General features: G+C 36.8%; 1 long non-coding RNA gene across 1 annotated transcript; it reads right to left on the bottom strand.

Moving 5' to 3' along the window:
* Window positions 1–4449: 4449 nt before the first annotated feature.
* LOC118239596 lies at window positions 4450–9125 on the bottom strand. Its single transcript, XR_004772165.1, has 3 exons — window positions 8615–9125; window positions 7679–7714; window positions 4450–5228 (listed from the first exon to the last, which is right to left on the bottom strand). It is a non-coding gene; the product is annotated as an uncharacterized LOC118239596 (long non-coding RNA).
* Between the last annotated feature and the right edge of the window lie 3968 nt (window positions 9126–13093).

The following is a 13093-nucleotide window of genomic DNA, read 5'->3' as shown; positions in this document are numbered from 1 at the left end:
TTCCATGTATCTTGCTTTCCTATTGGCCAACAGTACTTTACTCAACAACCAATAAGATAACATACGCAAAAGGACATTCCCCATCATGACTGCTAATGATATTTGGCTATCCTCATAGATCAGTTCAGCTATCATCAGGAAAGCTTCCTTCTCTAGCATATGGGAACAAATACAGCAACCCAGGTAGACATTATGCAAAGAATAAGAGACCTGGGAACAATCAGACCTAGATGGAATGTCTCCATCAGTTCCCTCCCCTGAAATGTCAGGGAAACCCACAGAATAGGATGCAACATTTAAGAGCCTGAGGTTATGGAAGACATCAAGAAAACAAGGCCCTCTAAATTGACATGAGCAAAACTCATATAAACTCATAGAGTGAAACAACATGCACAGGATCTGCACAGGTATGTACCAAGTCTTCTGTGTATATATTATGATTTCCAACTTAGTGTTTTAATAGGTTTCTTGAATGTGTCAATGAATGAATGAATCTGATTCTTGTGTCTTCTGTTGTACACTTTTTCTTCTGTTGGTTTGTCTTGTCTAATGTCAATGTGATATTTTTGTTTTATTTTATTTTATTTTGAAATGAATAAATAAATGAATGAATGAATGAAAACCTAGTCATTAGGGTAAAGACTAATAACTGATCTGTCATTTTTACCTGCTGAAAGAGGGATAGCAATTTTCTCCAATGCAGTGATACTTGATATATGAACCAAGGTAAGTCTCATGCTCAGGTGTAGTTGACCAACATATAATATATAATGGCCTTCATAGGTGTGTGTGTGTGTGTGTGTGTGTGTGTGTGTGTGTGTGCGTGTGTGTGTGTGTGTGTGTGTTTCCTTGTTTACAGTTTTCTATTTTGCTTTCTTCCTTTTTTTTCTTTTGGGTGGTGTTTTTATTTGTTGCCTTGGTTTTGTCTGTGTATTTATTTGGCTTGTGTTTGTTTTGTGAGAAAGTACTTAAGGGTGGGTAGGAATGGGAATAGAATCTTAAAGGACTTGAGGGAGGGGAAGAATATGATCCAAAATATATTTAAAGTTAAAATTGAAAAAAAGAAAATGAGAATGTCTGGTGCAAAGCAAGCACTCAATAAATACTGGCTTTATTATTGTTGTTACTAGCTTTTCCTACCATACCTAAGATGTCTTTTAACTTTAAAGTTGAGAAAGAAGATCTGAATCTATGAAATGTGTTATTTAGAAGTATGCATCGTGAGGTTCCAGATGATTTCATCTGTTTCTAATGCTTCCATTTGATGTAAATATTCTAAAGTTGGAGAGAATATCTCCTTCTGGCTGTATGTCTTAACTTATCTAATTATTCCTGGAGGACTTTCTTAGTAAAAAAGACTTTTGGAAAATAGTCATTTAAATAAATGTATGATTTATTTGACTAGCAATTCAACTTTTAGGAAACTATACTACAAGACATGTTCTTTTTTTTTGGCAAGCATATAACTTTACTACTTACTAAGGATGAAATCAAATTTGTATGAGCACTCACTGAAACACCTTGGATTCATCACATATTTGAGTTTCAATTAGCATATATATATATATATATATATATATATATAGAGAGAGAGAGAGAGAGAGAGAGAGAGAGAGAGAGCAATAATGGCACTATGCGTCAATAGCAGCAACAGCTTTTCCAGATTCTTCAGTCATTTGAACAAAATTGTAGAGACATCCAACACACTCTCTTTAAAAAAAAACAAAAAACAAAAACAAAAACAAAGTCCCAGAAAACAGCACATTTCTGTTACTCTTGTGGTACTTGGCACCATTTTTTTTTAATTAGCTTCTCATTCATCATCTGGGAGGAAGCCATTCTGAGCAACATCATTAAAAACAGCTCTGATAAAGCATGGTCACTACTATGTATCATAAAGCAGGTCCACATATGAGTGAGTACATATCATGTTTGTCTTTTTGTGATTGGGTTACCTCAGAATGGTTTCTTCGAGTTCCATCCATTTTCCTGCAAATTTCAAGATTAAATTAGGGAACAACAATTAGTGGAAAGAGATGGAAATATCCAAAATATGTTAGTGGAAAAATGACCATATAAACTTCTATGAATTCATATAATTGAATGTTTTGCAGCAATTTACAAAATCAAGTGTTGATTATTGTGTGCCACATGCACTCAAAGATGATCCAGAGTCCGTAAGGCTAAGATTTCTTTAATCAGATAAGCACCAGCCCAAACGCAAGCCAGAGCATGCCAGGGGCAGCAAGTCAGCCAGGCCAGAGAGAAGGGACTATTCATGTGTGTGTGGTCGCTTAAGAATCATTCCCGCATCACCTTAGACCTCCCCTGACCATGCCCTCATGGGCGTGTCCCAGCACACCTGTCAGGGCTACTAGGAGGTGGGGCTACAGTGTCTCCCTACAATCAAGGTTTATTTCTGTGTGTTGAGAGGAAGCATCTTAAACATAACAAACAGGTAAATTTCAGCTTATATTTAGTATATACTCAATCAAATAAAAATTAAAATATATCTGCATATAAATGTGAGAGATACATACAGACAATTGATTTCAAACCAGGAATGCTAGTATATCTGGAGGAAGGAGATGAAATAGGAATGAAGACAATAAGTATTTTTCTTTACTTTCTATGTTTCTATATTAATTTCTCTATGTTAAGCCTATAATTACACATTTTCTGTATAATTTACAAAACATTTTGAAAGAAAGAAAATTAGTTATGGTGATAAGGCAATGCTTCTGTGGACAGGATGCTTTGTGAGCACATTCTAAAAATTCCCAAATATGCTGCCACAGGAAAGGTAAAATTAGTTTAAGAATAGTCAAATGATTATTTTTGTCCTTTTGTATATGTACATTAACATACAAAGAATTTCAGAGGGTTGGAGAGATGGCTTAGCAGTTAAGAACACTTTCTACCATTGCAGATAATCCAGGTTTAGTTTCCAGTATCCATATCAAGTGGTTGAAAACCACCTATAACTCCAGTTCCAGAGAACCCAACTCCTTTTCTCCTGGTCTCTAAAGGCACTGCATGCATGTTGTACAAATACAGACAAGCAACACACACACACACACACACACACACACACACACACACACACACACACACTTAAAAATGGAAAATTGACACTGTATAATATAAGAATATGTCAAGATATACTATGGTTTAGTTATTGATGCTGTTCAACTCTTTGCAAGTGAAAGAAAGATTCTGGTTAACACAATGTAGCGTGAATTTCTGTGTGTTAATGAATCATGTAGAAAGGCAAGGCCTGGACAAGGATTATTTTGGCATTTCAAAAGCTGAGTTGGATGACTTTCAAGCCATGTAGCCAGCTTCCCTTTCTCCAGATTTCTTGTTCCTCTCTCCCTGTGTTTCTCTTTCCTTGAGCAAAACTCAATTCCAAGAACTCAATATCTCATGAGAAAAAAGATGTCTGTATTTGATAATTTCCAGAAACTCTATCCCATGGAAGCTGTGTTCCTAGGCTGAATAAAATGGGAAAAATTAGAAACTGAGCTGAACACCAGAATTCATCTCTCTTTGCTTCCTAACTACAGATGTAATGTATCCAGGAACCTCAATTTCCTGCTACCATGTCTCTCTGCTGTGATGAACTATATCCACAAATTGAGATAAAATAAACCCTGCCTTCTTTGACCTGTTTTTGTTAGGTATTTTATCAGAGAAACAAGGAAAGTAGTGAAGGTGGTGATGTAGCTATATTTTTGTCTTGTAAACCAAAATATGTCAAATGAAAATTCAAAGGAGTAAGCAAAAAAGACATGGAGAATACTGAGGGGGCAGTGTGTTGTGCAGGGACAGATTACAGGAGTGTGACATATGGGGGGAAGAGAAGTGAGAAAAATAAAGTGTTATTGATGGTGATATAGACTTGATCTATTCACAGAAGATAAAGGAATCATTGATTTGACACACACAGGCATGCTGAACATCCTGTGTGTTTGACATGACATTAGTGTTCCCAGATCCTACCATTCCCTTTCATGCAAATGACATTATACTTGGAAAGATATCATGGAATAGGCTTCATATAACTTCCTGAAGACAACATTTTAAATGTTCAAATAGCTTATATAATAGTACAATTGCATGCACACATGCATGTGTGTGCACACACACTTGAACACATGCTTTCCACACTTTGGCAACAGGATCCTATGATATACCTCAAGCTAGCCTTGTGCTCAAGATCCTCTTGTCTCAGTAACCATTAACCCCAAGTGTTCAGATTACATATATTCAGCCATATTCCAGGCAAGAATGCTTTGAAACTAATGAGGATAAAATCAGCCCATCATCCGGCAAGCAAGCCATTTTGACTAATTTCTAACCCAATTTAAGGTGTAAAAGAAAGTACCTACTTGGTATTCTTATTCAATGATGAGCACATCACTCACATATACACAAACAAGGCTCACATATATGAATTCAACACATGAAAACATTTTATTGCTCTTTTCCCTTCTTGTGGTTTTTAGTTAACCCTCTTATTTGTTTACTGAAACTAAAAATTTATAAATGTGTTCAAGTGGAGTATAACAGCCTCATCAATGATCAGGAAACAGACTTTGCTAGTAGATCTTCTTTCTTTGCAAAGTAAAATACCACAGACACATCTGTGGGGTAACAAAGGTACACATTACAAATTCAATACTTGTCTAGACATAATCAAACCCATTTCAAAGCTGATGTTAAATGCTTCTAATTAAAGTAATTTAAGAAATTTATAAAAATTCAAGAATGGTAGCAAAATGTTAACATTTAAAATCAAAATTTTGTTCTCACCAGGCTCCACTTGAGTCTCCATAGTAACCAGAACACTTATTAGCCTTATGCTATGTGCTAATTGATAATGTTCATGGTTATAAAATAATATCTGTATGTATATACAATTTATATATGTGAGCTGAAAAGTGGAACACTGGCCAGAAGTAGAGCTTCCTTCAGGCTTGTTCCCCCAGTGTTGTGAAAAGTGGAACATGAATCAGGGAACAAGTCTTCCTCAGTCTTGTTCCCCAAGTACCCTTTCTTCTCAGTGTTTCATCCTCTTGTCTATTCTTTCTTTCTGTCTCCTAACCAAAAATGATGCATCTTCCAAAGAGGCTTTGTCGATCCATGGAATACTTCAGTGAACACAATGAACTAGGAAGAGAAGTTGAACAACTTCTCACATAAGGGTAGGCTGCCAAATTTGACACCTGCCAAAAGGAGATATATTGCATGATTCCCTTAGACAGAGTAGACACACTTTCTCTTATCTAGCCTGAAGCACTGCCACCTGAAAGCAATTATCTGAAGACAGCAGTGTGCAGAGCAGAAAAACAACTCCATAGAAGAGCGCCATCTGAGGCTCATCGAGACTTCTTAGGAATTAGAAATTAATCTGATTATATAGTTTTTCCAGTTTAGGCCACATACAATTTCCCACTGAAGTGCCTTTCATAGTTACACAAAAGAAACATCTTGGAGGTCCTTCTCAATTTAATTTTCTTGGTAACAAAACAGGAAATATCAAGTGATTATTTTTCATTGTGCTATGAACCATTGTTTAAATTTAAACAAAAGAAAGACTAAAAATCAATAGGGGAAAGGGAGAAGGAGAGAGAGAGAGAGGGAGTATGTATGTATGTATGTATGTATGTATGTATGTATGTATATAGAAAGAGGGAGAGAGACTGAACAAGATTAGGAGTTAAAAAAACAATTTTTTTGTTTATTCTTTTCATAGCTCTGGTGAATTTTATAAGCCTGTCATATAGTTTCCTCACAACACTGTCATAGTCTCTGATAATTGCAAGAATTGGTTTGTTTATATAAATTGGTCACAATAAGGTTTAAGAAGCACATCTTGCCTTTGCCCTGCTCTGGGACACCTGAGGCCTGAGGACTGCTCACAGTGGATCCCATCCTGGTGGAATCCAATACACCAAGAGACTTCCAAGGCCCCGGTACCAGTCCTGCCTCCATCCACAGGAAGAAGAGAGACATCAGAGTATTGGATCTGTTTGCGTCTACCAGAAGGGAACCTTGGTCCTGTACCCACCAGGAAAGGAAGAGATTCCTTCTACACCCAAAGAAAGAAGGGATGGCAATATAAAAATACATTCAACAATAGAAAAACCAATATGACACCACTGGAGTCTAGGGACTCTACACCAGCAAGACCTGAACATCACAATGCAGATGAAACAGAAGAAAATGACCTTAAAAACATCTTCATGAAAATGATAGAGGGCCTCAAAGAGGATATGAGAAAATCCCTTAAAGAAATGGAGGAAAAAACAAACCAAATAATACAAGAAATCAACAAATCTCTTAAAGAATGCTGAGAAAATACAGTCAAACAGCTGAAGGAAACAATTCAGACATTTCAAGACCCAAAAGCTGAAATAGAGACAATAAAAAAAAAACCCCACAAACTGAGGGAATGCCCAAAATAGAAAAGCTGAATAAACGATCAGGAACTACAGATGTAAGCACAACCAACAGAATATAAGAGATGGAAGAGAGAATCTCAGGAGATGAAGACACTAGAAGAAATAGACTCATCAACCAAAGAAAATCTTAAGTCCAACAAATCCTGAACACAAAATATCCGGGAAATAAGAAGTACAATCTCATTTTCCTCTGAAGTTCAGGTCATTTCACTCATCTCATTTATGCTCATTCATATAAACTTCTGACTCCAACTAAGAATATAAAGAGGCAGTTATATTCCTTTATAATTTTGTACAAATATATGTAATACTTTGGCATTAATCATTTATATTTTAACTGTAAAAGTTTATTAACATTATGAAACTATTCCACCCTATTCCTCTCTTCATTTTAGGTTACATGTTGGTGTTATAATAAACAGAAACAACATTTCAGTGGCTTGAAATATTATAGGCTGACTTGCTCTTCAAGGTGTGTGTTTGGTGTGGGTTGGAAGGGAGGCTCTGCTTATAAAAATTATTCAGAAACTGAGATGGGCAGAGTTTGCCACCCTAGAACAGATTTTGAACTTGCATTTCTAACAAAAGGAAAGCTTCAGTTTCACCACCAGCATTAAAAGATGACTAAGCACCCTGTTCAAGTTCCATTGCAGGGGTATGAGGAAGCATGATTCTCTATGAAATGTAGTTAGGAGATTCTGAACTTGAGGAGCAAAAATGCAGAACACCAGCCCTAAGGGTGCACCCATGACCCCTGCCCTGGAGTTTAAATCTAGTCTAACTCTTAGCCTTGAGACTGAACTGAACCTATACATTAGTCGTTAAGGAATCTTGTCACAAAACACCAGAGCTGAGGTGCTTAAACATCAGGAATTAATTTTCTCATTTCTTCTAGTAGAAATTCAAGGAGAATGGACAAGCAAGCTAGTTTCATTTAAGAGTTTTCTCCTTGGTCTGTTAGTGCCTCTTTTATACCAGTGTCTTAAGTCCACTTGGAAATTTATAAGTAACACAAACTTCTTTTTGCATAACTGATGGGTGGGAAGCTAGAAGACAGACCTCACAGGTTGTGTTATCCAGTAAATTCTGCATGCTCTGCAGGGCAGAGCTCTGGTCATACTGTGAAAGAAGGCAAGGAATCAGACTTCCTGCTTGAAGAAAAGACCTTTTGATTCTTTTTAACATGAAAAAGGTCCTCTTTCTGTACTCACCCCTTAAAGGCCTCAACTCCACCACCTCAGCAAACCCTGAAAATTGTTGAGGACACATTTTAACTATATGTTAATGTTGATTAACATTCAAAAACATAATCTAGGGAAGAAACAACTCACCCCCAGCAACCTATGACTTACTTTAAGTCAACAGGCAAGCTACAGGATTTTGTGGATGTCATCAACATCGCAAGTCTGCTGATTCTGACTTTCTCAAAAGGAAAATGATGCTGGAAGCAGTGAACTCAAATCTAAGGCAGACTAGTGTCACAGAGATAGACATTATTGGAAACTCCATGGTGTAAGCAGCTACCAGGCCTGAGAACATGAAGGAAACCTCTCAGACAAGTCATATGCCACTGTCAATCCCACAATTCAACGCAACTAGAGAGATTCTTCTCTTGCCTGGAATTCAGATAAAAATTCAGTCTAGCCAATATTTCTCACAACCTTGTAAGATTCTGAATACATCTGGGGGAATATTCAGGCTCCTGATCCATATTCCCTGGGGAACTATAAATATGCAGCCTCTTGGCTGCAAATCTTTGATGACTTTTACTCATTAATGTATCATTACTTTGTTCTCATTTGAAATATAACATTTTGGTAACATGGAATTGCAATTTCAGATAATAATCTAGTCCTTGAAGACTTTAGTGGTGTGTGTGTGTGTGTGTGTGTGTGTGTGTGTGTGTGTGTGTGTGTGTGTTCAGGTGTCTGTGCATGTGTTTGTGTGTATGCACCTCTGTGTGTGTGTGTGTGTGTGTGTGTGCATTTCTGCATATGTGTGTATGTTTCAAACAAGAAATGAATACATTCTTAACTAAAATTCATCACTGATTTCCACATAAATTAAAGACAACACTCTTACCCTATTTTCCTGCATAACTAGCAGAATATGCAAATACAAATTAGTTAACATTCTGGAAAGGATACTTTTCAGAGTTGTCATCCTGCTTTGGAGCAGAGGTCTTCCTTGCAGATCCTTAGAGGAATGGAAATTTGCACAGTCATTGTGAGGAACTGCAAAATTCCCTAAAATTATTTAAAACAGACTTAGCTATGATGTGGAAACACTATTCCTAAACATATATCCAAAGGAGATTAAATCAGTATGTTTAAAAGATGTTCACATTCCTACATTTACTTAAGTGTTATTTATAGTGGGAAATTACCAATATGGAGTCAGGTAGAAATATAAGGGTATTTAATAGGGAAAAGCCTTACTTACAGAGCAACCTAGCCAGCTGGCATGGCAGCAGTGTGTCCAGCAAGTACCAAAGTGAAACTGAAAACACAAAATGCAGTCCTATGCAAGTATCGATCTATGTCACCCTGACCATGCCCTCGAACACCTGTAGCCAGCCCCTAAGTAGGCGTGGCTACAGCTTCCCCTACAATTCCCCTTTTAGTCTAAAAGAGGATTAAAACTTAACAGTGTAAAGTATCCAAAATTAACAATCATAAAGGTAAAATATAAGAAGATACAACAATCTGCTTATGTCACATCCTAACTATCTATTTTAACTAAACCCTAAAGTCATCTGAAAGAGGTGTCCAAGCCTGAACACCTCCTTCCAATCCCAACCATAAACAATAAGAAGCTATCCCTAACTAGGTATATATACTATCCTAAATAACAACAATGGGGAAAGGGGATGTAGAATTCTTCAAGTTACTTGCTGCTGAAATGGGATGATGACATCCTTGTGGAGTCCTGTAGGAAGAAAATGTTAGTATAGTGAAAGTCTTGAATGGATTGTATCCAGTCCATGTTAGATGGGATTTGCTTATTTGAAGATCTCGCTTGAACTCCTCAACTTGATTGAAGTCAGTACCCGAACCTCTAGCCGGAGTGTCAGTTGAAATGGAGCAAGTTGTATCCAGTGCAGCCCATTTTCTTTCCAGGGTGTCCAGGGATTGCTGTCAGGCAGGTCTTCATTGGCTGTGTGGGACTCAAACATAAACACTTAGCAGAGAAATGTTTGCTTGTGTATGTACACATGCTGGGAAAGGCAACCATGGGAGCTTAACAATTATGAGAGGGTGCACACCTTGAAATAAAGATCCAAGAAAAGACAAAGACAGTCCCCAAATTATTCCTTTATTCTGTATTACACCAATTGGCTTCTTGATACAATACAGAAACACTAAAGTTTAGTTAAATAACGTGCTTGGATTTTAGAGTAGGAAAGCCAAATCCGCATCTAAATCCAGCATTGCTTTAATTGAATAAGGACTAGGAAAAGAAGAGAAATAGAGTTATTGGAGACACAGCTGTAAAGTTTACCATATGGCACGTTCCTTTTGTTTGATGGTTATAGCTACCTTTTCTTCTTAGGTATCTACCCATGCAGTGTCCTTTGCCTTCTGGAGATGAGTTTTCCTGTGCAGGTAAAGCAAAACACTTCCCTTTCCTTTTGGGGGTTTCTATTTAGTTTATAAGATATACCTTAGTAGAATACCTGTCATTTCTCCTTGTTCAGACGTTTTTCCTTTTCAACTCGAATCATGATCAACTTTGATGGTATCCAAAGTTTTTCTTCTCCTGTAGAAAGCAATGCAAAACCCCGACCCCAATGTAGCACATGTCCTGGTTTCCATTCAGAGGTTAGTACATTTTGAAGTATACCGGCTGATTGAGTTCAGCAGTTTTGTCCATAGTCCAGTGTCTTTGTGCAGCTGTTTGTCCTTTCTCATTGGCATTAAGAAAGTTTAGTGTTAATAAAACATTATGCAACCTATGTTTGGGGGGTTTAGTCTTCCAAGCTTGTTTGTTGAGCATCTCCTTAAGTGTTCTATTAGATCCCTCAACCACTGCTTGTCCTGTAGGATTGTGTGGGATACCAGTAACATGCTTTATGTTATAATATTTGAAAAATTGTTCCAATTTTGTAGACACATATGCTGGAGCATTGTCAGTTTTTATTTGTGCAGGTATACCCATAACTGCCATCACCTCTAGCAGGTGTGTAATAACAGAATCAGCTTTTTCAGAGTTAAGAGCAGTAGCCCATTGGAACCCTGAGAATGTGTCTATAGTATGATGCAGGTATTTCAAATTTCCAAACTCTGCAAAGTGAAAGACATCCATCTGCCAAACCTCATTTCTCCGAATACCCTTAGGATTACAACCTGATGGCAATCGAGTTTGATTATAAAAGGAACAAGTAGGACAGTTTTTCACTGTCTCCTTGGTTTGTTGCCAAGTGATGGAGAAGTCCTTTTTCAAACCTTTGCTATTTACATGATGTTTCTTATGAAATTCTGAGGCTTCTAGAACACTTCCAAATAATAAATGATCAATCTCATCATTGCCTTATGCTAGTGGGACTGGCAGACCTGTATGGGATCTGATATGTGTAATGTATATAAGATTACTTCTGTTTCTGATAGTTTCCTGTAATTGTAAAAACAGAGAAGTTAATTCTGTATTATCAGGGAAGAATTCTGCAGTCTCAATGTGTAACATGACTCTCTCTGCATATTGAGAATCAGTAAATATATAAAGAGGTTCTGTAAAATCCATAAGTACCATGATAATTGCATATAATTCTACCTTCTGTACAGATGCATATGAACTTTGAACTACTTTACTTACCTCACCTGCTTTATAACCTGCCTTACCTGATTTGTTGGCATCAGTGTAGAAGGTAAGAACTCCAGAAATGGGAGTTTATCTTACAATACGTGGAAGAATGAAGACTGTATTTTTTATGAATTTAAATCTGTCAGTTTTGGGATAGTTGTTGTTAATTGTTCCCAAAAAGTCATTAAGAGGTATTTGCCAATATTCATTATCTTTCCACAATGAGGAAAATTCTTCATTAGTTAAAGGTACTATAATTTTTGCTGGATCATTTCCAGTCAGTTGACGAAGGCTTAATTTACCCTTTAAAATCAAATCAGAAATCATTTCTATTTATGTCTTTAACTTTTTATTCTGTTTATTTGGCAGAAATATCCATTCCAGAATCAGAGTCCCTCTGCATCAGAGTCCCAGAAGGGTATTCTCTGGATGTCAAAATAACCAGAATACAGTCTAAATTAATGTTTATCAAATTTACATGTGCATTCAATATTCTGTTTTGTACCCATTGTAACTCTTTTTCTGCCTCAGCAGATAATATTCTAGGACTGTTTAGGTCCGTATCACCTTTAAGTGCCATTTTTAAATGCTTCAAGTCATGTCGTTCTATACCTATAATCGTCTGGAATTGAGAAATTTCCTCTAATAATTTCTGAAGAGAATTAAGAGTTTGATAACGATCCCTTCTAATTTGTACCTTTTGAGGTCTGATTCTTTGTAAGTCTATATTGTAACCTAAATAGTTAATAGAATCTCCTCTTTGTACCTTTTCTGGGGCAATCTGTAATCCCCAACGAGGCAGAACTTCCTTCACCGTTTCAAACATACATTCCAAAGTTTCCTTATTAGAATCTGATAAAAGAATGTCATCCATGTAGTGATAAACAAGAGATTGTGAAAATTTATTACAAATTATTTCCAAAGTTTGCTGTACAAAGTGCTGACACAAAGTAGGACTATTTAGTATTCCTTGTGGCAAAACTCTCCACTGATATCTCCTAACTGGCTGTGAATTATTAAGAGTTGGTACAGTAAATGCAAATTTTTTTCTATCATTTTCCTGTAACGGTATTGTGAAAAAACAGTCTTTTACATCAATGACTATGATAGGCCATCATTTAGGTATTAAGGAAGTTAATGGCATTCCAGGTTGCAGAGAGCCCATTGGTTGAATTACCTTATTTATGGCTCTCAGATCTGTCAGCATTCTCCACTTACCTGACTTCTTTTTGATAACAAATACAGAATTCCAAGGACTGGTAGATTCCACTATATGTCCAGCGTCTAGCTGTTCCTGTACTAACTTTTTAAAAGCCTCTAGTTTCTCAGAAGTCATAGGCCATTGTCCTACCCAACCTGGTTCATCTGTAAGCCATTTCAATGGCAGGGCCTTTGGCTCCTCTGAAGGTCCATCATTTGTATTTAGTTTCTGCACAGAATGGATGGTTGGTAAATGTTTTCCATAGCATCTAACCAGATCTTTTCTACAAACTAAAGATTGTACATAATTGGTATCTGACATTAGAGGAATATTAATCTGAGTATTCCATTGCTGTAAGAGATCACAACCCCAGAGATTTATAGATATATCTGCCACATATGGTTTCAGTATTCATTTCTGTCCTTCCGGTCCAATGCAGACCACCGAGTTATCACTCTGTCGAACTCTAGATAGAGTTCCAATTCCTAAAAATTGTACATTTGCCTCTCTAAGAGGCCATTTCTGAGGCCAAGATTTTTGGGTAATAATAGTTACATCTGCCCCAGTGTCTATTAACCCAGAAATAACTGGGTTATTTTTAATTTTCCCATTAAACTGAGGCCTT

The sequence above is a fragment of the Cricetulus griseus genome, assembly GCF_003668045.3.
Source record: "Cricetulus griseus strain 17A/GY chromosome 1 unlocalized genomic scaffold, alternate assembly CriGri-PICRH-1.0 chr1_0, whole genome shotgun sequence".
Classification (NCBI taxonomy): Eukaryota; Metazoa; Chordata; class Mammalia; order Rodentia; family Cricetidae; genus Cricetulus; species Cricetulus griseus.
This window is presented reverse-complemented; position numbering and strand designations above follow the sequence as displayed.